The sequence below is a fragment of the Balaenoptera ricei genome, chromosome 11 (assembly GCF_028023285.1).
Source record: "Balaenoptera ricei isolate mBalRic1 chromosome 11, mBalRic1.hap2, whole genome shotgun sequence".
Classification (NCBI taxonomy): domain Eukaryota; kingdom Metazoa; phylum Chordata; class Mammalia; order Artiodactyla; family Balaenopteridae; genus Balaenoptera; species Balaenoptera ricei.
In genome coordinates, this window is record NC_082649.1 from 39,547,709 (window position 1) to 39,575,089 (window position 27,381).

General features: G+C 46.1%; 1 protein-coding gene across 3 annotated transcripts in view; it reads right to left on the minus strand.

The window, feature by feature from the left end:
• PPARD (peroxisome proliferator activated receptor delta) overlaps positions 1-27,381 on the minus strand; it is a 77,367-nt gene that overhangs the window by 29,217 nt on the left and 20,769 nt on the right. The window lies entirely within an intron of this gene.

A 27,381-nucleotide genomic window follows, 5' to 3' on the forward strand; every position in this document is an offset into this window, starting at 1 on the left:
TCTTGCTGAATAAATGGATAACTTCTTACAGTTGGAAAAAAGCTTTTCGTTCCCAGCCCAGCCTGAAGTAGCGCCGTGGATATCATCTGTCCTCAGGCTTCAGTTTTCACGGGGTATTCGAGGCTGCTCTCCAGACCATTCCAGTCAAAAGAGGAGCTTATCAGGATTACGATCAATTGGTAGAAATGGGTGGAGGGGAAAACACAGAGTCCAGAAGCAGCTGGCTGAGGGGGCCTAGCTGTGGTCCCGGCAGCTCTTCTGCTAATCTGCAAGGTGACCTTGGGGGAGATGGTTCATTCTTCTTGGCTCCATTGTCCCCATGAGGAAGGAGTGTTGGGCGTGTCAACACACTTTGACTCTAAAATCCTCGCACAGGGTAGACCTAGAGAGCACAACCCAATGGAGGGAGGCCCAGGCCATTCACAGGCCTCAGCTCCTCTTAGGGCAGGGGTAGGGAGGTAGTTAACAAATCCTCAGGAGCCTTTAACGTGTTTACACTCCAGTCCAGGAGGAAGATAAAACCAGTACCTGCAACCACCTTGGGGAAGGCTGCACACAAACAGGGGAAGGGGAGGAGGGCGGCTGAGTCCTTGGGGAGGAAATGGTCTCTTGCTGGAGGCCTCAGGGAACGGTCAAGGCCAAGGAGAGCTGGGTTATCCAGAAATGATCTTAATAGTAAAATATGCTCATTAGAAAAAACACTTAAGGGTTCAGAGAAAAAAGTAAAGTCAAGGAATGGGCAGATGGCTTTTGTTTACACAGGCTGAGGGGTAGGGTGTTCTAGGTAGGGGGAATGCAGGCTCCTAGGCCCAGGAGATGGGGGTGGAGAGAGACACAGCAGAGCTGGGTGGCGGGGACCGGAAAAGGCTGGGAAAGCCAGGATGCAGGCCAGGAGTTGGTCTGCCTTCAGGGTGGGAGCTCTCAACCACTCCAGGGTCCTGTTTCTCACTTCCATTCCTGAAGCCCTCTAATGCTACAGTCTCCCGTATCCTGGGGAGTGGACCCTCCATCCAACTAATTTCCATTCCTGGTCCTGTCCTGTCTGACCTCTGGTCACCAAGTCTCAGCCTGCACCTTCCTCCTCCCCAAAGCCATCTTCTCCAGACGAAGCGAAGCCTCTCCTTACTGCAGCTTTGTCATTGGAAGGTTTCTCGACCCCTCCTCCTCCTTGGTTTATCATGCTCTCTCCCTGTGCAGCTCCTGAAACCCCCAATAATCAAGGTGATGAAGCCAAGTGCTGGAAGGGTAACACTTTAAATATCAGGAGCACATTTTCCTTCTCTCTTTTCTCCTAAATCAGTGAGGGGCCAAAGTGTCATGAGATGCTTTCCTCTAGGCGTTTATTAACCTTTGGATAAGGCAATTCAACAAATGATAGCAACTGCCCAGGTCCTGCTGAAATCCAGACCCCAGCATGACTCCTCTCTATCTGGAGGTGAGAAGGTAGTGGGACATAGTGGAGAAAGCACTGGTGCTGGACTACATGACAAGTATACTCCCAGCTCTGTCTTTACTATGCTGTGTACCTCTGGGCAACCTTCTAACCTCTCTGTGGCTCAGTTATCCCATCTGTAAGATGGAACTAATATCCACATGCCTTCCGAATGGAAGCAGCCAAGCTCAGAGGAGACATTAAATATGAAAAACATTTGTATTATACAAGTTCTATGCCAAAATGTTAATGATAGTTATCCCTTAGGGGTAATTTTGATTTCTTCCCTTATTGCTTATCTGGTTTTTCTATAATGAATATGTGCTGTGTTTAGTAAGCAAAATAAAGCAAAGAAAAAGTTTTAAAAGCATGATACAAACATGAGATATTGTTATTTTAGAGAGTAGCAAGATGAAGCAGGAAAGCTGAGGAAGTCTACCTCAAGACACAACATTCTGGCATATGCATGTCATGGGATCCTCCGCCGACCCTGCAGGTGGCACAGATGTGGTGCCACAGCAGGACGGCCGGAACACACGGCTGGGAGGAAACAGCGAGTAGTCGAACTGCATGTCTGCCTCACGCCCATTTTATGGGACTGCAACACAGAGCTGACAGACGCCTGCCCAACAACATAAACAACCGTGGAGGGTTTAGAATGGGAAGGAGGGAAGGAGGAGTGTGATGGTGGGGAGACCAACAGTCTTTACACGATTGTAGTTGTAGTTGTTTTTAAAACAAGCATCAATGTCTTTTGTAATGAAGCTGAGTAGAAAAGCCAGGAGTCTCCTTCAGAAACGCCTTGCTTTCTCCCTAACACAAGCTCTGGGCCTCACTTGAGAGAAATCAGCTCAGGAACTAAGGGTGAGTACTGACAGCAGGAAGCAAAGCAAAGCAAAGCGAAGCTCACCCGGTGGTGAATTCAAAGGCATTTTCAGTACTTGCTTTCTGTTCTCCCTTTCCGATTCGAGTGCACACCTGTCTGTTTGCTTTCTAAAGTCCCAGATAAGGGCCTAGTTAACAAATATTTGGAAAGCATGAAGTCTCCCAAAGAGGAAAGGGAGAACCAGAGGTGAGGGGGTGAAAGGACAAAAAACAAGAGTTATCAAATCTCAGGGAGCCCAGAACAGACTTTTTAAACATTGAAGCACCTTGGAGAGTCAGAAGAATGGCCCATGCCCTCACCTTCCAATTCTCATAATATTCTGACAGCAGCTTCCGGATTTTACACCTGCATGACAGCTTGCAAGAGCTCTGAGGGAGAAAACTGGTCAAAACCCTGCAATTTCACTCCTTAAGACTCAGGAGCCAGGAGGAGGGGTGTGTGGGACGAGATGGAGAAACTCCAAGATTGAGTGATTTAGTAATGACACTTGGGGAATTCATTCAGGGAGCGGAAGGCCTCACACGTTTGGTCATGTCAGGTTCCCAGTAAGGGTTCCAGCCTCACCCGGAAGGAGGATAGAAGGGGCTCCCTCAAAAGAATCATGTAAAGCACCGCTGCTGTTCCTTGAGTGTTACAACCAGCGGAGGTGGGGGATCTGTTCACACCGCTTTCCCTCCGGGCTTCGCTCTCTAGGGCCCCCTCGGCCCCTGCCTGCCCGGCTGCCGGAGCCCTGGAGGTCCCTCCAAAAGGCAGGGCCCAAGGAGGCCATGAACCAGGGGCAGAAGAACTTCCCAGAACTCCCCGCAGGGCCCACACAGCACGGCCTGCTCTTTGCTGGGCTGCTTTGGCCCAGGTCCTGAATTCGGTCTCTTCCCTCTGGAGGCCTGTGGGGATGAACAATGTAGGGAGAAGCAGCTGGAACTCGGGGAGGCTGACTCTCCTGGACTCTCAGCTCTAACAGCAACAGGAAAACATGGCCTTGACAAACCATGTCCGGATTCAGCTGGAGCCACTGTTTTCCTCAAAACAACTGCTCTGGGGAAGGACACCATTAAAGTGTGAGGACAGACGCTACTCACCGAGCACGCAGGTGCTACTTGCCTGGGGAGAGGCGCTAACCGGGAAGGTGACAGGCCGGGGGGCCGGCAGGGGCCGTCCTGGGGAACTCTGGAGCTGCTGCCCGGCCCTTCTCCCTAGCTGCCTGCTCCAGAACCTCCGCCCCAATCCTGAGGCGACCAGAGTAAGTACGTGGTGTCTCCCCACCCACAGTGACCTGCTTGGCAAGGCTCTATGCACCTTTCCCCCATCAATACTTCCTGTCCCCCACCCCGGCCCCCAGGCACCCAGGCAGGCTGAGGCACTGCCTACCCCCATCCCTCCGGACCGTCCTGGGCATTTATGGGCCAATGTGGGGATCCTGGGCAGCAACCCGAACATGGGCCAAGGCCAGTGACCTGAGGCCCGCACCTCCCTCCCTGGACAGGCGGGGCCGGACCGGCACCTGCAGCTCACCTCTGTCACACCCATGCGAAAGCCTTTATTCCAAGGGTGGTGGAGGAGTGCCCGACAGCCCACTGACCTTCCTACAGAGCCGCCTGCCACGTGCGGAGAGGAGCCCAGGTGGGACAGGCACCCCCTCTTCCCTCTCTCCCCACATCCTCCAGGTGCTGGTGTTCTTTTGCTTCTGAGCACTAGTGCCTGGTGCCACCCTAACAGTGACCAGCCACGCCAGACAAGGCGGACTGGGGTGAGGGCAAGGGCAAGGGCAGGGCTTTGGCCCAGCTAGAGCTGAGTCTGAACCCCAGCTCTGCCACTCACTAGCTGAGTGGCCTTGGGCAAATTGCTTCATTTCTCTGAGTGACGATTTCCTTATAGGTACAATCGCCCAGCCCAGAGAGATGACATAACTTGTCTACAGTCATGGGGAGAGATGGTTGTAGAGCTGGGTTCCCAGTGCCGGTTTCCTGGCTCTCAGGGCTTTTCTGACTACACCAAGATGTTTCTCAATAGCAGGTGCAACTGACAGAGAAATTGTCTCTTTCCCAACATGGCTGTCAGTTATTCCCAAAAGTCAGTGAAAAGTTCCTTCCAAAGTTCTCTGCCTTAAAACAAAAGTAGCCTTCACAGACACCAACCTACCAGGTGACTAAAGTCAGCATCACCTTTACAGGGGCAACTGGCATCATCATGCCTCCTATGCGAAGTAACAGGAAGCACTCATCACCTCTGCGGGCTCCCATAAGAAACGTTAACCGCAACCTGATCACAGGGAAACCAGAGAACAAATATGGAATGTGGATGATCTATGACATAATGTTAAGCAAACGTAACACTGTTAGCAACTGGTGAACCTCAGTAAAGGAAATACGAAAGTTCATTGCACTATCCTGTCAACTTTTCTGTAGCTTTGACCTTTTTTAAAATAAAAAATAGAAAGGAAAAAGGCTATTCTGCTTTCAGCTCATCGCATGGCTCTGAGCCAACGAAGACTCAGTTGTGTCACGTTCAATTCTCTCCCCAGTAAGTGTCCGGAATATAAAAATCCAAGCTTCTCTGCATGTCGTTCAAGGCTTAGCACAACACAGATCTCAGAGTTTTCCAAGCTCATCTTCCACAAGCCTCTACAACCTGAATCATCTTGGTCAGCCAAAGCTGTTTATACGCTGCTTCCAGCCACTGGTTGGAAACCCATCTGTTCAGCCAGCAACTTTCAAGGAGCACCCTCCATGGACCAGGCACCCACCTTGGGTCAAGTGCTAAGGGGGTCCCAGAGACGCTGTGCTGTACGAGACACAGCAGCTGCCCTGGGGAGCTCACCAGCCAGGAAACCCTATGACGCTCGGCTTTTGTCAAGTCCTGCCTTGTGACATCTCTCGATTAGTATTTCTATGCAAGACTTCCTTCCCAACATTTCTTGGGAAATTTATGTATTACTGAATCCCAAAGCCTGAGAAACATCAATTGAGTATTTGGGAAAAGGTATTATAATCCTCTTGTGAGAATTAAAGCCTAGCAATCAACCTAGGGACGTTACTGGTTCAAAGGAATCCACTGCTTCAAGTCAAATCAAGAGCAAGAAACTAACATGCAGAGTTGAAGGTTAAGGCTAACATCTTTGGGAACCAAGACAGGAGTGCATAGGAAAGAAGTGACAAGAATTTAATCAAGTCCTCCTTGAAGCCACTGCCATGTTGTAAGTGTGTATTCTTGGCCTGCTCTGTTGCTAACAGTCATTCTTGCAAATATGTATTAACGTATTTATATACATAGTATATACAAATTCTCCCAGCGGTATTCTAAGAAATAAGTTTGGAGGCAAAGTAAGTCCTTAAATTGGCAATTTTGACACGTGATTCTGTGTACTACTGTTAACGTTGTTAGGAGATCCACGAGTTAGGTTATTAAAATACTACCCAATAATGTTTACTGGCATTTTCTAGCATTTGACTATTTGCTATAGAAGAAATACAAAGAAATGATGAGTATGTGGAATTCTAGGACACAAAATCAGAGACATCTAAAATGTGAATTAGTAAAAGCAGTCTTGATTAGAAAAAGCAACAGTTAAACCAAAACTGGGGCAAGCAAAGCGTTTTCATCACTAAAAAAGGAAATGAGTTTATACAAAATGTAGCATGTACCTCCATGCCCAACCTGAAGATATTTTGGACACACCCTTAACAAGTCAACCAACATCAACGCAAAATGAAAGAAATTTTTCTACATTCGGAACACTTGTCTATATCATGGAAAATTTTTCTACATTACAACATTTCATGAAACAAAGATCAAGATTATCAGAAAGGGTAATTAATGCTTTGTGTATTTTATTTTATTTTGGCCTTGCCGTGCGGCTTGTGGGATCTTAGTTCCCCAACCAGGGATTGAACCCAGGCCCATGGCAGTGAAAGCACTGAGTCTTAACCATTGGACTGCCAGGGAATTCCCATGCTTTGTGTATTTTAAAATTTCATTTTAGACCCACACAAATATGACCAACTGATTTTTGACAAAAGTGAACAGCAATTCAATAGCGAGAACTCAACGAATGGTGATGAAACAACTGAAACAACTCAAATGCAAAAATAAAAATAGGAAAACCTTGACCTATGTTTTATACCTTTTATAAAAATTAAGCTAAAAATGGATCATAAATCTAAATATAAATTAAAAGACCATAAACTTTTAGAAGAGAACATAGGAGAAAACCTTTGTGACCTTGGGTTAAGTTCTTAGATGTAACATCAAAAGCACAATTCATATTAGAACATTTTTTGATAAACTGGACTTCATCAAAATTAAAGACTTATGCTCTTCAAAAGACACCATTAAGAGGATGAAAAGTTAAGCCAGCTTCTGGGGTGCTGGAAATGGTTGCAGCTGGGTGATGATTTTGTGGAGTATATAAACGTGAGACTAAGACTAGTCTTAAGTAACTAGTCTTAGTTACTTAAGACTAACGCAGACTACACACTCCAACTGTGGTATGTTATACCCCTTATAAAGCAAGCAAGAAAATAAATAAATGGCACATCCCCAGATTAAATAAATAAGTAAAATGCAATAGCAAGAAAGTGTGGAAAGGGCTATGGAGAAATACAGAAACTTTAGGAGCACACTGCAGGAGGCTTATCTGAGGAAGTGATATAAGCTGAGATTTGAAGGATGAGGGGTGTTAAGGGGGTGAGATGTCCCAGGTGGGAAGAACAGCCTGTGCTGAGGCCCAGAGGCAGACAGTGCCTGGTGTGCTAGAAAGTTTTGGGTGAACAGAGTGTAGAGTTCTGAAGGGATGAGAGACGCGATTTCAGACACTCACCTTCTCTCACTGTGTTGTTTTAGAAGCCCACCAGTGAGTCTCTGCCTTTCTCTGCTCTAATTCTACCCACCCCCTTGCCTCAGAGTTAAGTCCACCCTTAGAAACTAGGAAGTCAAGGCTGCCCACGTCCAGGCCCTTTATCTGTCCTTCAGAGAACTGAACACCTCAGCGAAAGGGACAGCTCGCCATTCCCAGATGGGCTCTGCGTTCTCAGCCGACTTGCCTGGCTCTCCTTGGCCTTCCCTGGGAGTGCCTTTCCCAACCTGCTGGTCTGGCTGAAAGAAGTGCCATAACACCTACTCCAGAATCATCCCTGCTTCTCCCAAGTTGGAAATATTTCTTCCTTTGAAGTGGCCACCTCTTGTGTGGCCTCCATCACCCAGCTAGCTGTACCCTCGCCCTCTTCAAGGGCAGTCTCTGTCTTCCTCCTTTTGGCATCTCCCCTGTGGGACAGTTGTACATAGTCAGTTCCCAAATCAATCCCATAAACGATTTTTTTAATTGAATGAGGCTCTGGCTAGAGGGAGGGGGAAGGGTGCCACGGGGGATCATAGCAAAGGCTGCCTGGGAAAGTGTCAAGACTTTGGTGCTTCCAAATTCCCGACAGTTATTAACTTTCAGGATTCGGGAATGAGGAATAGAATTTCCTGGGAATTCCCAAAATTGTAAATTACTCTATAACTTTCATAACACTTTATTTATGAGTTTTTAAATAAGAATGAGAGATCATAATAAACTGAATTATTTTTCTGTGAAAAAGTTTCAGAGGTTTTACTATAAAAGAAAATAAAAACATATAGTAGTAAATGCATGCATAATTTATTATTACTAGGAACAATATAATGTGACAGGATTACACATTTTATTAACATGTAAAAGTTATCTCTACCTGATATAGATATTTGATAATAGAAAATGTTAATGAAGAAAACATTAACATAAAATGAAAAAAATAAAAATCATTTAATGATTTAAGGATAGTACCACAAATATTGAATATTTAAAAGTTATTCTTAAAGCGAAATTAAAATTTTTTATTTTTAAATTTCCAGACACTAAAATTCACCCTTTCTGGTGTGCAGTTCTGTGAGTTTTGGCAAACTCATAGTGATTAACCACTGCCATAATCCAGATAAAGAACTGTGCCATCACCCCCTAAAGACAATGACATTCCCTTGTGCCACTCCTTTGTAGTAAACCTGCTCACATCATTTATCATTTACTCCTGGTCTGTTCTCTCTTCCTGTAGTTTTGCCTTTTCCAGGATGCCATATAAATGGAATCATAAGTATATGGCCTTTTGCCCCTTCATTCTAACCCCAGCAATAGTCCCCCAGAACCTGAGGAAGTGGGAACAGTTGGCAGCTTAGTGGGAGTCTCTGGGATGGGAGCCACGAGTTTGAAGAGCCAAGTTCCAGACCCATAGACAGTTAGAGACTGGTGGCAAGAGTGCAGCCTGTTCCTGGACACGCCATGGCACTGCCAGGAGATACTGCTCCAGGAATGGGGTTGTCATTGGGAGGGATGTTTCTGACCAGGCACCTGGCATCAGCTACACTGTGCTGTCCCTGGCAGCTTGTAACAACGTGAACATTTGCAAGTAGTAAAATCAGGAAGGGCCTTGGATAGCACAACCAAGAGTCTGGGTTTTTATGGTAGCAGGGACTTTTTGAAGAGTCCTAAGCCTGGAAGTAGATGTGACCAGATTTGTGGTCTGGCTGCAGACTGGGGCGGGGGCAAAGAATGGAAGCTGGGGGCCTCTGAGAGACTTTGGAGTAATTCAGATGAGAAAGGAAGAGGGTAGGTCAGGGAGGTGTTTGGCACTTGGATGACAGTACTTGGTTCATTTGGTACTTGGATTATTTGGATCTTGGGGAGACACTGGGGGATGAGGGGATAGCTTCAAGGAGTCTAACTTCAAGAATGAGACCCCAACCCAGGATCCACCCAAACATAAGGCAGGAAGGCAACAGCAGAATCCACCACACTGTCACCTGGCTGCAGGAGTTTGTTGGTTGACCCTGAAGGTCCTGTGACTCCTCAAAGTCCAGGGTGAGGCTTCAGAATGGGCAGCCCTGGAGATGAGATGGACAGACAGACAGACAGGCCCCTGCAGACAGGTTGCTGCAGTCCTTCTCCCCATGTCCAGCACATGGTTGTTTCTGGCCCCAGGAAGCCCTGCCTTGTGCTGTGTGGAGCCGGGAAGAGAGCAGCTCCTTGGAGGTCCTTGTCCTTCTGCTTTCTCCCTCCAGTGGCTTCTCCCAACCTTGGGTTTGCATATTTGTCCGGAGGCGGGGAAGCCAGGCCACTCCCAGGCCTAGACTCATTTGGGCCACTTGGCAGGGTGGGTGGTATTGACCAAGTACTGTCAGCCCCCTGCCTCACCTAGCCAGGTCCGTGGTGTCCTTGAGGAAGCCCCTCCTTTAGGAAGCAATCAACCCCCACCCCGCCCAGTGGGGTCAGGTGTGTCGGCTGGGCTTCACTTCAGCTTCTCAGCCATAAAATGGGGCCACACCCCTGCCTGACAGGCTAGTGAAAGGGCATGACAATGAATGCTCAGGGCAAACTGTTGCGTACTATACAGAGTATAACAACCACCAGTGAGAAGTTGCCTTTGGCTCTCCAAGGTTCCCCACCACCTCCTCTTGCCCACCAATCTATGAGGTCCTTTGCCTCCATCTCACAGTGCAAGAGCACTGCCACCACCTTCTTGAAGCCCTCTCCTCCAGGCGCTCTGCCCTCTGCTGCCTGCTTTTACTTTACCCACCCTTGAAACCGCCCTTACACACACCTTTCCCTGGGTTTGTCCTTGGCTGGCTTCCCTTCTCAATGCACAAACCACCCACTGGGGTTTTCGCAAACTGTGACTGCATCTTCCATCTCCGTCCTGGGCTGCTCTCCTACTGACGGTCTCAACACCCCACGGAGGCCTCGTAGGGCCTCCTAATGCATCCAAAATGCAATCGGTGATCTTTGTGTCGGGCCTCAGGCATCCCTGACCCTTGTGCCCAGCAGTGCCTGGCAGGTGGCATGTGCTCAGTTTGTGTTTGCAGAGCTGATCACCACGTGCTTCTTTCCTCTCCTGCCACCTTCCACCTGTGACTCCTCCAATGCTCCTTGTGCCGTCAATGGGACACCATCTCCTAGTCACACAGGCTGAAACACCGGCACCGTCGGGTCCCTCCTCACCACCGACTTTTCAACCATCCACTGTCCCCTTCCCCTGACTCTGCTGCTGTCCTGGCTCAGGCCCTGCCCACCTCTCACCTGGACCTGCCTCTAGACACTCTCTTGCTCCAGTCCAACCTCCCTACTCCTGCTGGTGACATTCCTAAGCCCAGGCATGATTTGTCACACCCCTGCCTACAAATCTCTGCAGCTCTCTTGTGCCCAAAGAATAAAATTCCAACTCCTTAAATGCAGTATCCAAGGCCTCCCACATTCTGGCCCCAACCTGTCAGTCCAACCACAGTGGGGAAAAAGCAGCGAAAATAACTGACATATACCAAGTGCTTCCCACGTGCCTCTTAATCCTTATAATAATCAGGACTACAATTTGACAGAGGAGGAAACCAAGGACAGGAGGGTTAAGTAACTTGCCCAGGGTCACAGTCCAAACTCATAAGGAGTGTCCTGGGTCAGAACTAACAACCTTTTAATCCTTCAGCCTTCCCTGAAAGATTAAATCTTTAAGGCTGGGATATGCCTTTAAAAAAAACCTTTGCAGCAGGCTCCACATTGCCTCCCTGACCTCGCAAAGGGAGAGGAGTGGAAGAGGAGAGAGGGCAACAGGTGTTTCTGAGATTGAAATCAAAGACACTGCGGGTTCTATAAATTATTCCTAAAATTTCCTTTTAGTTCCAAGAAGGAATATCAATGTTTAATGGTACAGAAATTTTATAGTAAACGGAAGTTGTATTTTCTTTACATACAATTAACTACAGCATCCTGAGATTCCTGATCAATCAATGTACACAAATATTCATACCAATTTTACAGGACCAATTTTACAGGAGAAGGATTTTACTACTCTCAAAGGTTCACGTTGTTACAAGCTGCCAGGGACAGCACAGTGTAGCTGATGCCAGGTGCCTGGTCAGAAACATCCCTCCCAATGACAACCCCATTCCTGGAGCAGTATCTCCTGGCAGTGCCATGGCGTGTCCAGAAACAGGCTGCACTCTTGCCACCAGTCTCTAACTGTCTATGGGTCTGGAACTTGGCTCTTCAAACACGTGGCTCCCATCCAAGAGACTCCCACTAAGCTGCCAACTGTTCCCACTTCCTCAGGTTCTAGGGGACTATTGCTGGGGTTAGAATGAAGGGGCAAAACCACAAAAACATGATGATAACGATAAAAGGGAGAGAGCAGAGGAGAGGGCACAGGAGAACTGAACATCAGAGAAGAACACTGGTGTGATAAATTCCGGAGGCTGCTCGGGTGCCCACTGGCTGGTGGGTGAGGTGTGCTTCCTCATGCCTTCCTCCATTCTGCCCCACTTACCCTTACTCAGTACTGTATTTGTTTGCTTATCTATGTCTCCTCTCTGGAATGGGGACTCCTTGACTGGTCCTAATAACTAGCAGACGGGAGGTGCTAAATTAACGCTGAAATGGTGGTGGACCTTGCAAATTGTTTATACAATATCTACTCTCTTCTTTTCCCTTAGTTACAAAATCTCAATTTTATTTCAGTTGGCAATGTGTCCATCTAAAAGACTTCTCAGCCTCCCTTGCAGCTATGGGAGGCAAATGAAGGGAAGTGGGAGCTATTGGGTGGGACCTCCAGCAAAGCTCCTTAAGGGAGAGACAGTTAGCATATGTCCTTTTTATCTTCTCCCCACATCTTTCTGGGAACTTGACATGATGGCTGGAGCTCCAGCAGCCATCTTAGACCATATGCAACCCCGGGGTTGGAAGCCATGCACTAAGAATGGCAAAGCAGAGAGAGCATACCTAGATTGTCTCCCCCAGATTTCTTTTAAAAACCTAATAGAGAATAAACTTCTAGTGGTTTAAGCCACTGCTATTTCTGGTCTCTGCTTACTGGCTGCCAGATGTAATTCCTAATGAATTCATGAATAAACCAATTAAACTTGGTTTTCTTAAATTACTCACTGCTGACTTGCAGTTCAAAGGCCAGTCACCACCTCTAACCTCTGGTCCTTGTAATATAATGATAATTTTCCATTAATTATGGACATCAGGAAGATGGAAGGACAAAAGCAATACAAGGAAGAGGTAGTACAAGGTGGAGAAGTAGAGGATGAAGATGATGAGCGATGGAAGCAGGAGAGGAAGTGGGAAAATGAGGGGCAGACAAGAGAGGGGACGTGGGGGGAAGGCAGGGTAGGAAGAGAGGGCAAAGGGTGCCAGAGTAAAGGAAAGGGGAAGATGAGGGGCAGGTGGAAACCAAGGAGAGATGATGGGGAAAGAAGGGAAAGGGAATGGAGTTAAAGTGTCCTCTGGCAACAGTCACTATTTAGAGAGCACTCACTGTGGGCTGGGCACAGTGCCAGATACTCTGTACCATTCTCTCTAATCCTCATCCTCCTGATGTAAGTATTATCATGCCCATTTTACAAATGAGGATGGGACTTCCCTGGTAGTCTAGTGGTTAAGAATCTGCCTTCCTTGGGCTTCCCTTGGGGGTGCAGGGGTTGAGAGTCTGCCTGCCAATGCAGGGGACATGGGTTCGAGCCCTGGTCTGGGAAGATCCCACATGCCACGGAGCAACTGAGCCCGTGAGCCACAATTGCTGAGCCTGCGAATCTGGAGCCTGTGCTCCGCAACAAGAGAGGCTGCGATAGTGAGAGGCCCGCGCACCGCGATGAAGAGTGGCCCCCACTTGCCGTAACTAGAGAAAGCCCTCGCACAGAAACGAAGACCCGACACAGCCATAAATAAGTAAATAAATAAATAAATAAATGCATCATCACATTAAAAAAAAAAAAAAAGAATCTGCCTTCCAATGCAGGGGATGCGAGTTCGATCCCTGGTCGGAGAACTAAGATCCCACATGCCGCAGGGCAACTAAGCCCACGCACCACAACTAAAGAGCCCACGTGCTGCAACTACAGAGCCCACACACTCTGGAGCCCACACCACAACTAGAGAGAAGTCCGCATGCCACAACTAGAGAGAAGCCCGCACGCCGCAAGGGAAGATCCCCTGTGCTGCAACTAAGACCCGACGCAGCCAAAAATAAATAAATAAATAAATAAATAAATAAATAACAAATGAGGTGGGACTTCCCTGGTGGCGCAGTGGTTAAGAATCCGCCTGCCAATGCAGGGGACACGGACTTGAGCCCTGGTCCGGGAAGATCCCACATGCCGCGGAGCAACTAAGCCTGTGCACCACAACTATTGAGCCTGTGCTCTAGAGCCCGCGAGCCACAACTACTGAGCCCGTATGCCTAGAGCCCATGCTCCACAACAAGAAAAACAACCGCAATGAGAAGCCCGCACACCGCAATGAAGAGAAGTCCTCACTCGCCGCAACTAGAGAAAGTCCGCGCACAGCAACGAAGACCCAACACAGCCAAAAACAAATAAATAAATAAATAAATAAATTAATTAATTAAAAATTGAGGTAACTGTGGCTCTGACATATTAAATAACTTCTCCTGAGTCACCCTTGGGGTGGGGGGACATCATCCCCCCTTCTCTCTTTATCCTGCTGCCTGGAATGTGGGTGTGATAGCTGGATCCATGGCAGCCATTTTGGACAATAAGAACAACAGCCACACCCTAAGAATGACAAAGCAGGGAACTGGAAGGAACTTGGGTCCTTTACAACCTAGTGGAGCTTTCACAACTGCCTGAGACTAAAGATTACCTAAGCCACTTGGAGTCCCCATCCATAAATCCATCCATAACTGTTTCAGATCTCACTTTGCTCAATTTTCCTCTGATCTTCAATAGCAGATTCCAAAACCCACTCCCAGAGAGCCTGACTTAGCAATCACTCTTCTAGAAAAATGGCATCAGACTAGAAAAGGAAAAGAAATGATCCAAGAGCCCACAGGAAAAATCTTGATGCCTCAAAAGCAGCAAGCTGGTGATCTGCCCCTAGAAGACGAGACCTTGGAAATCAGCAAGTGACACCGTAAACCTATCATTATTTAAAGACATGGAAGAGAGGAGGAGTTCTTTTTCTTCCCCACTTATTTATTTTTTATAAATTTATTTATTTTTTAAGAAATTTATTTATTTATTTATGGCTGTATTGGGTCTTCGTTGTTGAGCACGGGCTTTCTCTAGTTGTGGCAAGTGGGGCTACTCTTCGTTGTGGTGCGTGGGCTTCTCACTGCGGTGGCTTCTCTTGTTGGGGAACACGGGCTCTAGGTGCGCGGGCTTCAGTAGTAGTGGCTCGCGGGCTCTAGAGTGCACACTCAGTAGTTGTGGTGCATGGGCTTAGTTGCTCTGCAGCATGTGGGATCTTCCCAGACCCGGGTTCGAACCCGTGTCCCCTGCATTGGCAGGCAGATTCTTAACCACTGCGCCACCAGAGAATTCCAGGAGGAGTTCCTAAAGACACACTCGGGGCCATCCTCAGTAACAAAAAAAGGTGGTCCTAATAATCTCGGACCAGTCTTTAACGGTGCTCGCAAACCATCCAAGAAAAAAAATAAACTGATGGTCAAACCTCAGAAAAAGAAGAGCTCCTTTTGAGCAAAAGCACCAGGCTGTCAAAGGGGCACATCTGCACACAGCAGCATCACACAGAATTACTGTCTTGGGCAACAGGCTGCAGCTTCCTGTGCGCTAGGAATTCTCTCCAACTAGACGGCAAGCTCTCCTCGCTGAGGAGAGGGACTGTGGCATTACTATTTTGGTATCTTCAGCAGTAGCACCCAGCACAGTAGTGAACACCCAGAGTCGTCAGGAAAGAACTATTGGGAACCGTGTGTACTGGCCCAAGCTGTCCGCCACCTCAGGCCCTGTGCCTACCTCTGAGTTGAAATGAGTCCTGAAATCCCAGCCAAGGGGACTGAGAGTCGGTGCTGTCATTGTTCACCACTCCCAACAGACTACTGTCTGACGGACACCCTCTGGGCATCTTCAAAGATCAACTTCCCTTCTCTTCTGAGACTATTCCTGTGATAGAATCCCAAGAGTCCAGAGAATTCAGGTGGAGCTGAGGAGGGATGGCACAGGCCGTTTAGCTCTGCCCAGGCCTATCCAATCTGCCTCTTTTGGCTGCTGAAATCTCAGTGGGGCAGAAACCTTAACTGCACAGGCGTGGGTGTGGGTGACACTTAGCTCTGAACAGCTGGCTACTGAACTTTCACACCCTGGTCTCCTTCGAGGTCCCCAGCACGTAGAATCATCTACTCCGAGAGCAACTGTCCTTTTCAGAAATGCAGCCTTATTCTAAAATTATAGGTTCTCAGTGTCCACTAGGGATTATAATTAGTTTGTATTCCTCTGCCTGGCACTCAGAGAAGCTGAGTTTGGGGATGGAAAGTGGGACATGCATTCTTAAGGCCGGAAACTACTTTAATTTGCAGGCTTTAGTGGCTTTTTCTGGCCACTGGCTTGCTTTAAGTCTCTGGCACCCTCACCTAGACTGAGAATTGCTACCTTGTGTCCCAGCCACATTTCCATCAACTTGGCACAAAACGTGCCAAAAAAAAAATCTTCCCTGCTCTCTCTCCCTGCATCTGGGTCTCATACCACTCCCAAGCCCTTGCCTCTACTCAACCAGAGAAATTCAATGCAATTCAACTCAACAGGCCACACTGAGCAGCCACCAAGTGACAGGGAGAATGCCAGGAGCTTCAAGCACCAAGAAAAACAAGGCCCTGTTCTCAGGGGTCTTGGCATCTGGGAAGGAAAGGAAACGTAAACAAACAATGACCTACCAAGTGATAATTACTATAGAAAGAGACACCAAGCACAGAAAGAGCAAAAGCCATTCTGTCGAGAGGGATCAAGGAAGGCAGTCAAGGGCACTTCCTGGGAGGAACAAGCATGTGCAAAGGTGCAGAAGCCTGAGGGTGTGGCCTCCTGGAGACAGCAGCCACGGACGGAGCTAACAGGGATTAGGTTTACTATATGCCAGACGCTGCCACTTTACAGAGGAGAAAACTGAGGCACAGAGAGAATAAGTACCTTGTCCAAGATCACAAGTTATGAAAGGATGAAGACAGGTTCCAAACCAAACAGTTGGACTCTAAAACTTGAGCTTTTAAACATTACAGTTTGTGGTGTGCAAATAGTTCCGTTTGCTGAAGTGTAAAATTTAAAAGCTAAGTTTACGCAGGAGAGGTAGATGGGGGCTGGATCACAAAGGGCTGCATACGCTATGCTAAGGATTTGGACTTGAACTTTCAGCAATGTAATGGACTGAATTAATGCGAAAGAGCTTCCCCTTCCCACTATGGTCACAGTCATAGAAATACTAGATAAGATAAATGATATCCTTAAACATACAGCCAAATTTGAAAGAAAAATACCCCATGTGCCAGAAATGACAAGAAAAAGGGAAACATGAACAATAAGTGGGACTGACACCAGAATGACCTGTGGACTTTTGAACCCACACATGAAGTAGTTATAATATCTGGCTGTGGCTTTGAGCCCAGATATCAACATGAGAACCTCAAAGGGCTGCCCAGTACAGGAAAGCAATAAGGAGCTGGCCATTTCTCCAAGGCTCTGTGGAAGGGTGAAAGTCACCCATAAGAAACTCAACTACTAAGCTAGCCCCACCCATGGATACGAATCTGATTTTACACTAAGAGAGTGGTGAAGGGGTGCCAAACTGAGAAATGAACATAAAAACTGAGCCAGGACCTTTAACCCTACGGCCCCACCAGATGCCAACTGTTCTTAGGGATACTTTCACACCCCAGGACACAAAAGTTGCCCATGACAGTCCTTCCTGAAGATGAGCTCACAACCCAGTTACAAACTACACGGAAATAAACCACCAAGAGGGACAACATCAGACACAAAAAGGGAGGAAGCATCCCAAGAATCAGGAATAATAAAATAATCTGAAAGGGCTGACAAAATGAGAAGATTTAGATGGTTAAAGAGATAAAGCAGCACAGAAAAAACATATAAGAGACCTGGATGGTAGAATGGTCAACAGATGTCTAAGAGGAATTCCGGGAGGCTTGAGTACAAAAAATGGGAGGGAACCAAAGAGAATGACTGAGAATTTCCCAAAATTTAAAAAAGAATTAAATGTAAGACGTTAATATTAGGGAGCGCTGGGTAAAGGTGTACAGAAACTCTCTAAATCTAAATTTATCTAAAATTATTCCAAAATAGAAAAAAAAATTTTTTAAGTGAGTCTCTCGATAGAAGTAGCACACCAAATCCTGAGGAAGAAAAAGAAAAACAAGTCCACGCTTACTTTCAAATGGTTCTAAACAAAAGTATATAAAGAGAGAAATGCATTAAGTGTAAGTAAAAAGAATACAGATGTTCACTATATTATTTTCATGTTTTCTCCAAAGTAAAAAGATGGGGGGTAAGAGGAGAAAATGTAGGAGTAAGAACAGAAATGAGGTGTAGAATTTTCAGACCAGTAACGAGAATAAAGAAAACTCAATCAATCGAACAGAAGGCAGGAAAGGAGAAAAACAGGCAAAAAAGGAAAGTATATGGAAAGGACTCAAAAACATGATAATATATTTAAGTCAAACCCCAAAATGTAAATAAATTAAACTCATTTAAGGCAGATTTTCAGATCTGACTTAAAATTTTAAATCCAGCCACGTTCTGTTTATGAAAGAAACTCCTAAAACATGATGACACAGAAAGGTTGAAAATACGAGGCAAATAACAACCACAAGCTGGGGTAGCACTAGTGTCATCAGACTTTAAGGCAAAAAGCAGGAAAGATATTAAGGAAGAAGAATTGACAAGATCTGGTGACTGATTAAAAGAGACATGAAGGGTGACCATCAGGTGACCAGGGGGGTGGGGATGCTCCCATTAAGGTGGGGACTGTGGGAAGAGCAGGTCTGGCAGAGAAGGGGCAGGAGCCCCCAGATGCTCACACTCAGGCAGGGGAAAGAGGAAGAGGAACCAGGGCAGCAAAGGCACAGTCAGAGAGGAAGGGAGAAAAGAGATGTTTCATCTCCCAGAGGGCAAGGCCAATCTTTTTCTGCTGCATCTTTCCAGAGTCTAATAAGGTACTAGGCACAAAGCAGGCACTTGGTAACTGCATTAGTAATAATAAAACAAACAAGTATGTGAGGGCCCAAACACGAGAGATCTCTGAGATGCAAGGAAAGAAGTTACGGCATCTGTAACGCCTGTGATCTCCACAGTGACAAGAGGCAGCATCTTCTTGAGAGGGATGGGGGTGAGTGGAAGAAGGCTTGTACCAAACTCCAAGGAGAATGTGACACGAAAATCATGAGAGATGAATAAAAGGATAACCAGCCAGCTGTTGTTGGAGAGCCTTAACTGACTCCACACAGGGATACAGCTCTGCTACCTAAAAGCGCTGCCTTGGCCATCCAGCTCTTCCTTCAAATCCCAAGTGTACAATCCACAGACTTATCCAAAAAAAATGGCAGACACCACAACTCATCTCTGGAGAAAAGAACTGCTGTAAAACCAGAGCCAAGAGGCTGCCACCATGACCTGGGGAGACCTACACCGCGTCCCTGGCCACTGTCTTGGGCAGGTCCTCTCAGACAGGAACTGTGTGGACAGGAGCAGGAACTGTGGCCAGTGGTGACTCAGGCAGCGTTTACCAGCTGCGTGGGTGCCCACCATCTCCAGAGGGTTGGGCTGATTGTGTCAGGCTTCCTGGAAGCGTTTCTTCATTTCTACTTCTGAAGACATGCAACTTCCAGAGTGACATCTCTCTTGATGACGTCAGAAGGCATGTAAATCAGCAGCTGGAACCAACGTCTTTTTTTTTTTTTTTTTTAATTTATTTATTTTATTTTTGGCTGCGTTGGGTCTTCGTTGCTGTGCGCAGGCTTTCTCTAGTTGTGGCGAGCGGGGGCTGCTCTTCGTTGCAGTGCGCAGGCTTCTCATTGCGGTGGCTTCTCTTGTTGCGGAGCATGGGCTCTAGGTGTGCAGGCTTCAGTAATTGTGGCACGCAGGCTCAGTAGTTGTGGCTCGCAGGCTCTAGAGCACAGGCTCAGTAGTTGTGGCTCATGGGCTTAGTTGCTCCACGGCATGTGGGATCTTCCAGGACCAGGGCTCGAACCCATGTCCCCTGCATTGGCAGGCGGATTCTTAACCACTGCGCCACCAGGGAAGCACGAACCAACGTCTTCTTACACACACTTGACCAACCCAACTTTACTCACTCCCGAACACCTCCACACGTGACAGGGTAAGTGGCCAGAGAATGCCACGTGGCCTAAGGGAGACAGGAAATGATGCAATACCACGGGGCCACAGTGAGGACTGAGGAGGTCAGAGCTCCCAGACACCACTGTCTCACCCAACACGCAGGACCCTGGTGGCCCAAGGAAAGGGAAATGTGAGCATCGACTCCAAACTAACTGGTTCCCAGGTCAGAGAGTGTTACATTTCAGAAGACCACAGGACTTCCTTTATAAGTTAACTCAGATTCAAGGGAACAGGGGGTCAGAAACTCTCACATACTGCTGAGACAGGGTAAATTAGTGTAACTTTCTGGAATCTGGCAAAATTTATCAGTATCCTTACATTTTGATTCATTCAAAATTACACACATACACACACACACACACACACACACACTCTCTCTCTCTCTCTCTCGCTCTCTCACTCTCACTCTTGCTCTCTCTTTTAAAACCAAATATGGGGACTTCTCTGGTGGTGCAGTGGTTAAGAATCCGCCTGCCAATGCAGGGGACATGGGTTTGATCCCTGGTCCAGGAAGATCCCACATGCCATGCAGCAACTAAGCCCATGTGCCACAACTACTGAAGCCCGCGTGCCTAGAGCCCGTGCTCCGCAACAAGAGAAGCCACCGCAATGAGAAGCCCGCGCACCGCAACGAAGAGTAGTCCCCGCTCGCCACAACTAGAGAAAGTCCGCACGAAGCAATGAAGACCCAACACAGCTAAAAATAAATAAATAAAATAAATTTTTTAAAAATGCAAAAGAGCATCCTTTGAGCAGATGCAGTCAGAAACCTGGAGGCTTTCAGGAGTCACTTCCTGGTTGTGAGGTGTGAGGCCCTCAGGACAGTCATTCTCAGGCCCCACTTGAACTCTGATCAGTGACTTCAAAGGCACCTTTCAGAGAAGTCAGTGGTTCTCCAACCAGGCTGCCCCCTCAGGTCAATGGGGAGCTTTAAAACGCAGATTCCTGGAGTTCATTCTTGGAAATTCTAATTCGAGAGGCCTGAGACCAGGCCGAGGAAACTACCTTTCTTCCAGAATTCCCTGGTGAATCTGTCAGCTGAGTCTTGCCTGGGAATCACTGGACTAGACACCACCTGGGACAACTTGCAATGGGGCCCGTCTGCACATCCGGCTGCAGCACTGCAGGGATCCCGCAGGCCAGCGCTAAGTGCAGATGGGAAACTCAGTGGGGAAGTTCCAGGTGTGTTCGGCAATCGGTGCCAAAGAGCCTGGGGGACAGCCAGCAGATCCCCCGGACAAAGCCAATGTCGGAAGGTTCTCTCAGGTGATCTTGGAGGCTAACCTGTGAAAAAGAGGTGACTAGTGCAACTTCTGCTCTGGGAGGCCAAAATAAAAATTAGTTCCCTTCAACAACACACGTGAGCCAGCAAGCTCTACAGGCCCCAAGGAGTCGGAAGCAGAAAGGAATGCAGGGTGGTGTGGCAGAAAGAGCCCTGGGCCTGAGTCACATAGCTGTGAGTTCGAATCCCTGCTCTCCATCACTGGCCCTTAGTGGGTTAAAGACGGCTGCCCTTGCTACTCCTCCCTCCTTGAATCAGGGCTGGTCCAGGGACTGCTCTGACCAGCAGAATGTGGCAGAGGCCCCACTCAGACTGCTGAGGGAACACGAAAACCCAGTGTTCAAACAAACAAGCTCCTCACAGAACCCTCTGACCAAGAAGCTCCCACTTTTAGAGCCCTTTTTGGCCAAAAGCACATCTTCATACACCAAGTCTGGGAACTATTTACGATCCCCTATAATTGGGAAGGACCCTGCCAACAAGCACCCAGTATTCCAGGATGACTCACCTTCCCCCACCACAGCAGCGACCCACTGGCCTCTCTTCTTCCTGTTACAGTGTCATCTTTGTCCTGGCCACCTAGGTTCAAAAAATCAACCTCTCACACTCCTCCGTCTCCCCTCAGCATCCAGGGAAGGGCCAAGGCTTTGTCTCCACAGTCATTCCCACCTTTCCACTCGCCCTGCCACCCAAAGGCACGGTCCTAAAGGCCAGGCAGACCTGAGTGCCGCTTTGCAACTTACTAGCTGTGCACCATACGCAAGTTTCTTAACCTCTCAGAGGCTTAGTTTTCTCAGCTGCAAACAATATACATCAGTAATACCTTCTTTTTGTGGTCGTTTCTAAGACAGAAGAGTTGAGAAAACACAGCCAAACTACATGGTACAGAGAAGGTGCTCCATGTGTAGCAACTGTTACTAAAGGCCAGAAACTTTTCACTTCGGTTAATACAGACCTCTCCTGATCTAAGTCTCTGCCTGTGTATCACTCTCCATTTTGACCCATCTGGTATAATCCTAGCAGATTAACTGCCCTAGATAACGCCTATCACATTATTCTCCTGCTCAAAGGCCTTCCGTGGCTCCCATGTTCTCACATCAATCCCAACCTCCCAGCCAAGCATGTAAGATCACCTCCATTAATGGCTCCACCCCACCTCCAGCCGGCTCCAAGTCAATCCCATCCTCACTACAACTTGCTATTGGAGGCAGCCTTCTAAAATGGCTTGCAAAACACCTGCCTCCTAATATTCAGGCCCTTGTGTAACTGCCTCCTGACCCACAGACACTGCCAGATCATAAATGCTGTTTTATGCCACTAAGTTTTGGGGTAATTTGTTATGAAGCAATAGATAAACAATACTCCTGATTTCCCCAATCACATCTGAGCTGCTGCTCTTTTACTCACACTTGTGCTTCCTACACCATCTCAGCCTGCTGCAATTCTGCCCAGCCTGCGAGGCCCATCCCAGATGCCAAATGCTCACCCCGAGCCTTTCTTACGGCTCCATTAACCAGCCCCCTCTGAAAGCCTTTACCTCCTTCCCTCCCGGCAGTTTTCCCACACACATCTCCGCCACGGCATCTGTCGCATTGTATCCTTATCAATCTGTTTGTTATATCTGTGTGCAAAATGATACATGTGAAGGTTATTCACTTAGCAAAAGACTGGAAATCACCTGTACGCCCATCAATAAATAGGGGGGTGGCACACACATAAAAGAGAGGAGGGAGCAGTGAAAAAGAATGAGGAAGCTCCAGGCGCACTGGATGCCACATGGACAAGACACACTACGAGAAGCGAGAGGCAGACCAGTGAGCGCGGCAGATAGTCATCTGCCTGGAAAGTCATAATGTCATAACAGAAAAGAGGTACATGCTCATAAACAAGAGTGGCTAAGGGGGCTGCCTCCACCGGGGGGCTGGGCGGCTGAGAGATGGGGCAGGGAAAGAAGGAATACCTCTGAATTTTGTGGCACGTCAAGAATTCTCAATTCAAAAATAAGCAGCTCCTAAGGAAAAGCTTTCCTCCTAAGATCAGGAACAAGACAAGGATGTCCACTTTCACCAGTTCTATTCAATGTTGTACTGGAGATTCTAGCCAGGGCAATTAGGTGAGAAAAAGAAATAAAAGTTATCTGATTGGAAAGGAAAAAGTAAAACTATCTCTATTGGCAGAAGTCATGGTCTTATACACAGAAAATCCTAAGAAATCCACTAAAAAAAAACTATTAGAACTAATAAATAAGTTCAGCAAGGCTGAAGTATACAAGATGAATATATAAAATTTAATCATATTTCTACACACTAGCAATGAAGCAATAAGTCCAAAAGTCCAAAGTCTCTCTAATAAGAGTCCTAGAAGCAGAGGATAGAGACAATGAAGGAAAACAAATAGAAGATTTCCTGGAGATACCAAGACTTGTCTTTAGCAATTAAGGGCTCCGCAGAAATTAAGGAAAGAAGACAAATATCTAGATACATCCTGGTGATATATCTGAACTCCAAGAATAAAGAATATTCTTACATCTTGCAGAGAAGAAAAAACAGATTACTTACAAAGGACTTAGATTCCAACTAACTTCATTATTCATATTGAAACATGGAACAGTAACCTCAAATTTCTGATTCTATATTCAACCGAGCTATCAATCAAGAGGGAGGGCATGGGTACCTTTGTACACTGCTGGTGGGAATGTAAAATGGTGCAGCCACTATGGAAAACAGTACGGTGGTTCCTTAAAAAATTAAAAATAGAATTATCATACAACCCAGCAATTCTACTTCTGGGTATGTACCCAAAAGAACTGAACAAGGGGATGTGAACAGATATTTGTACATCCATGTTTATAGCAGTACATTCACAAAAGCCAAAAGGGGAAAGCAACAGATGAATGAATCATCAACAGATGAACGGATAAACAAGATGTGGTATATACACACAATGGAATATTATTCAGCCTTAAAAAGGAACGAAATTCTGACACATGCTACAACATGGGTGAACCCTGAAGACATTATAAGTGACATAAGCGAGTCACAAAAGGACAAATACTGTATGATTCCACTCCTACGATGGATTTAGAGTAGCCAAATTCATAGAGACAGAAGGTAGAATGGTGGTTGCCAGAGGCCTTGGGGGGTTGGGGAATGGAGAATTATTAATTAGGGTACAGAATTTCTTTTTTTCCCCTTTTTTTGTGATTTCAATATTTATTACAATATAGAAATCAAGACAGTGTGGTGTTGGCAAAGAACAGATACATATATCAATGCAACAATGTAAGAAGTCCTGAAATAGACCAATACTAACATAGTCAACACTTCTTTTGAGAAAGAAGCAAAGTCAATTCAATGGACAAAATAGTCTTTTCAACAAATGGTGTCTGGAACTATATATATATATATATATATATATACACACACACACACACACACACACACACATATACACATATACATACATATATGTATACATATATACATATAAAAGCCTAGACCTTATGCAAAAGTTACCTTAAAATGTAACATAAACTTAAATATAAAACAGGAGAAAATTACCATCTCCTGGGGTGAGGTGATGAGATTTTAAATATAATATCAAGAGCACAATCCATGAAAAAAAATTTGATGAACTAGACTTTACTAAATTAAAAAAACTTCAGCTCTGTAAAAGACTCAGTTAAGAGAATGAAAAGGCAAGCCACAGACTGGTAGAAACATCTGCAAAATACGTATCTGATTAAGGATTTATATCAAAAATACACAAGGGCCTTCCCTGGTGGCACAGTGGTTAAGAATCCGCCTGCCAATGCAGGGGACACAGGTTCGAGCCCTGGTCCGGGAAGATCCCACATGCCGCAGAGCAACTAAGCCCGTGCGCCACAGCTACTGAGCCTGTGCTCTAGAGCCCGTGAGCCACAACTACTGAGCCCACGAGCCGCAACTACTGAAGCCCACGCGCCTAGAGCCCGTGCTCTGCAACAAGAGAAGCCACTGCAATGAGAAGCCCGCACACCACAACGAAGAGTAGCCCCCGCTCGCCGCAACTAGAGAAAGCCCGCGCGCAGCAACAAAGACCCAACGCAGCCAAAAATCAATCAATAAATTTAAAAAAAATTTTTAAAAAAATACACAAAAAATATTTAAAACTGAACAATAATAAAATATATAAGCCGGGGCTTCCCTGGTGGCGCAGTGGTTGAGAGTTTGCCTGCCAATGCAGGGGACACGGGTTCGAGCCCTGGTCTGGGAAGATCCCACATGCCACGGAGCAACTAGGCCCGTGAGCCACAACTACTGAGCCTGCGGGTCTGGAGCCTGTGCTCCGCAATAAGAGAGGCCGCGACAGTGAGAGGCCCGTGCACCGCGATGAAGAGTGGCCCCTGCTCGCCGCAACTAGAGAAAGCCCTCGCAGAGAAACTAAGACCCAACACAGCCAAACATAAATAAACAAATAAAATAAAAAATAAAAAAAAAAGAAGAAGAAGAAATACTTGCATTACAGGTCTCAAGCTGGAGGCTTTTAAAAATATATATATATATATATATAAGCCACTTGAAAAATGAGCGTAAGATCTGAACAGACCAAAGATTTACATATGCCAAATAATCATACGAGAAAATGCTCAACATCACTTGTCATCAGGGAACTGCAAACCAAGACAACAGCAAGATACTACTAAACATATATTTAGAATGTCTAAAACACAAAACATTAACAGCCAAATGCTGGTGAGATGTGGAACAACAGGAACTCTTACTCCTTTCTGGTAAAAATGCAGATGATACAGCCACTTAGGAAGACAGCCTGTCAGTTTCTTACAAAATTAAAAATCGTCTTATCATATGATCCACAGTCATGTGTCTATCTAGGTTTACCTAGACTTGAAAATTTATGTCCAGATAAAAACCTTCTTGTGAATGTTCATTGCAGCTCCATTCACAACGGCCCAAAACAGGAAGCAACCAAGATAGCCTTAAGAGGTAAATGGATACACAAAATGTGGCACATACCCACAAAAGAATATTGTTCAGTAATTTTTTTAAAATGAGCTGTCAGCCATGAAGAGACATGTAAGATTCTTAAATGCATATCGCTAAGTTAAGGAATTTAGTCCGCAAACGCTACACATTGTATGATTCCAATTATACGACATTCTGAAAAAGGCAAAACTAGAAACGGGGGGTGGGGGGGGTTGAATAATTGAAGCACAAAGGAATTTTTAAGGTAATGGAACTAAATGTATGAAACTATAACTCTGGATCCATGGCATTATGCCTTTTTCAAACCCCATTTAAATGTACAACACAAAGAGTAAACCTTAATGTATAATTTTTTTTAAATGGCCGTATGGAAATCCCAGGATTAAAGACAGAATATGATAAAAGAATCAATTGTATACAACAAATATACTGAACCACTTCACTGAAGTGGTTAAAGGTATAAGGAACTGACCTAAGTAACTTTATTTTTTAATTTTTTTTTGATATATTTTTTAACATCTTTATTGGAGTATAAGTGCTTTACAATGGTGTGTTAGTTTCTGCTGTATAACAAAGTGAATCAGCTATACGTATACATATTTCCCCATATCCCCTCCCTCTTGCATCTCCCTCCCATCCTCCCTATCCCACCCTTCTAGGTGGTCACAAAGCATGGAGCTGATCTCCCTGTGCTACGCGGCTGCTTCCCATTAGCTATTTACTTTACATTTGGTAGAGTATATATGTCAATGCCACTCTCTCACTTCATCCCAGCTTACCCTTCCCTCTCCCCGTGTCCTCAAGTCCATTCTCTACGTCTACGTCTTTATTCCTGTCCTGTCCCTAGGTTCTTCATAACCATTTTTTTTTTTTTTTAGATTCCATATATATGCGTTAGCATGCGGTATTTGCTTTTCTCTTTCTGACTTACTTCACTCTGTATGACAGACTCTAGGTCCATCCACCTCACGACAAATAACACAATTTCGTTTCTTTTTAAGGCTGAGTAATATTCCATTGTATATATGTGCCACACCTTCTTCATCCATTCATCTGTCGATGGACACTTAGGTTGCTTCCACGTCCCTGCCACCGTAAGTAGTGCTGCAATGAACACTGTGGTACATGACTCTTTCTGAATTACGGTTTTCTCAGGGTATATGCCCAGTAGTGGGATTGCTGGGTCATATGGTAGTTCTATTTTTAGATTTTTAAGGAACCTCTACACTGCTCTCCATAGTGGCCACATCAATTTACATTCCCACCAACAGTACAAGAGGGTTCCCTTTTCTCCACACCCTCTCTAGCGTTTACTGTTTGCAGATTTTTTGATGATGGCCATTCTGACCAGTGTGAGGTGACACCTCATTGTAGTTTTGATTTGCATCTCTCCAATGATCAGTGATGTCAAGCATCCCCTCATGTGTCTGCTGGCAATCTGTATATCTTCTTTGGAGAAATGTCTATCCAGGTCCCCTGCCCATCTTTGGATTGGGTTGTTTGTTTTTTTGATATTGAGCTCCATGAGCTGCTTGTATATTTTGGAGATCAATCCCCTGCCAGTTGCTTCATTTGCAAATATTTTCTCCCATTCTGAGGGCTGTCCTCTCTTGTTTATGGTTTCCTTTGTTGTGCAAAAGCT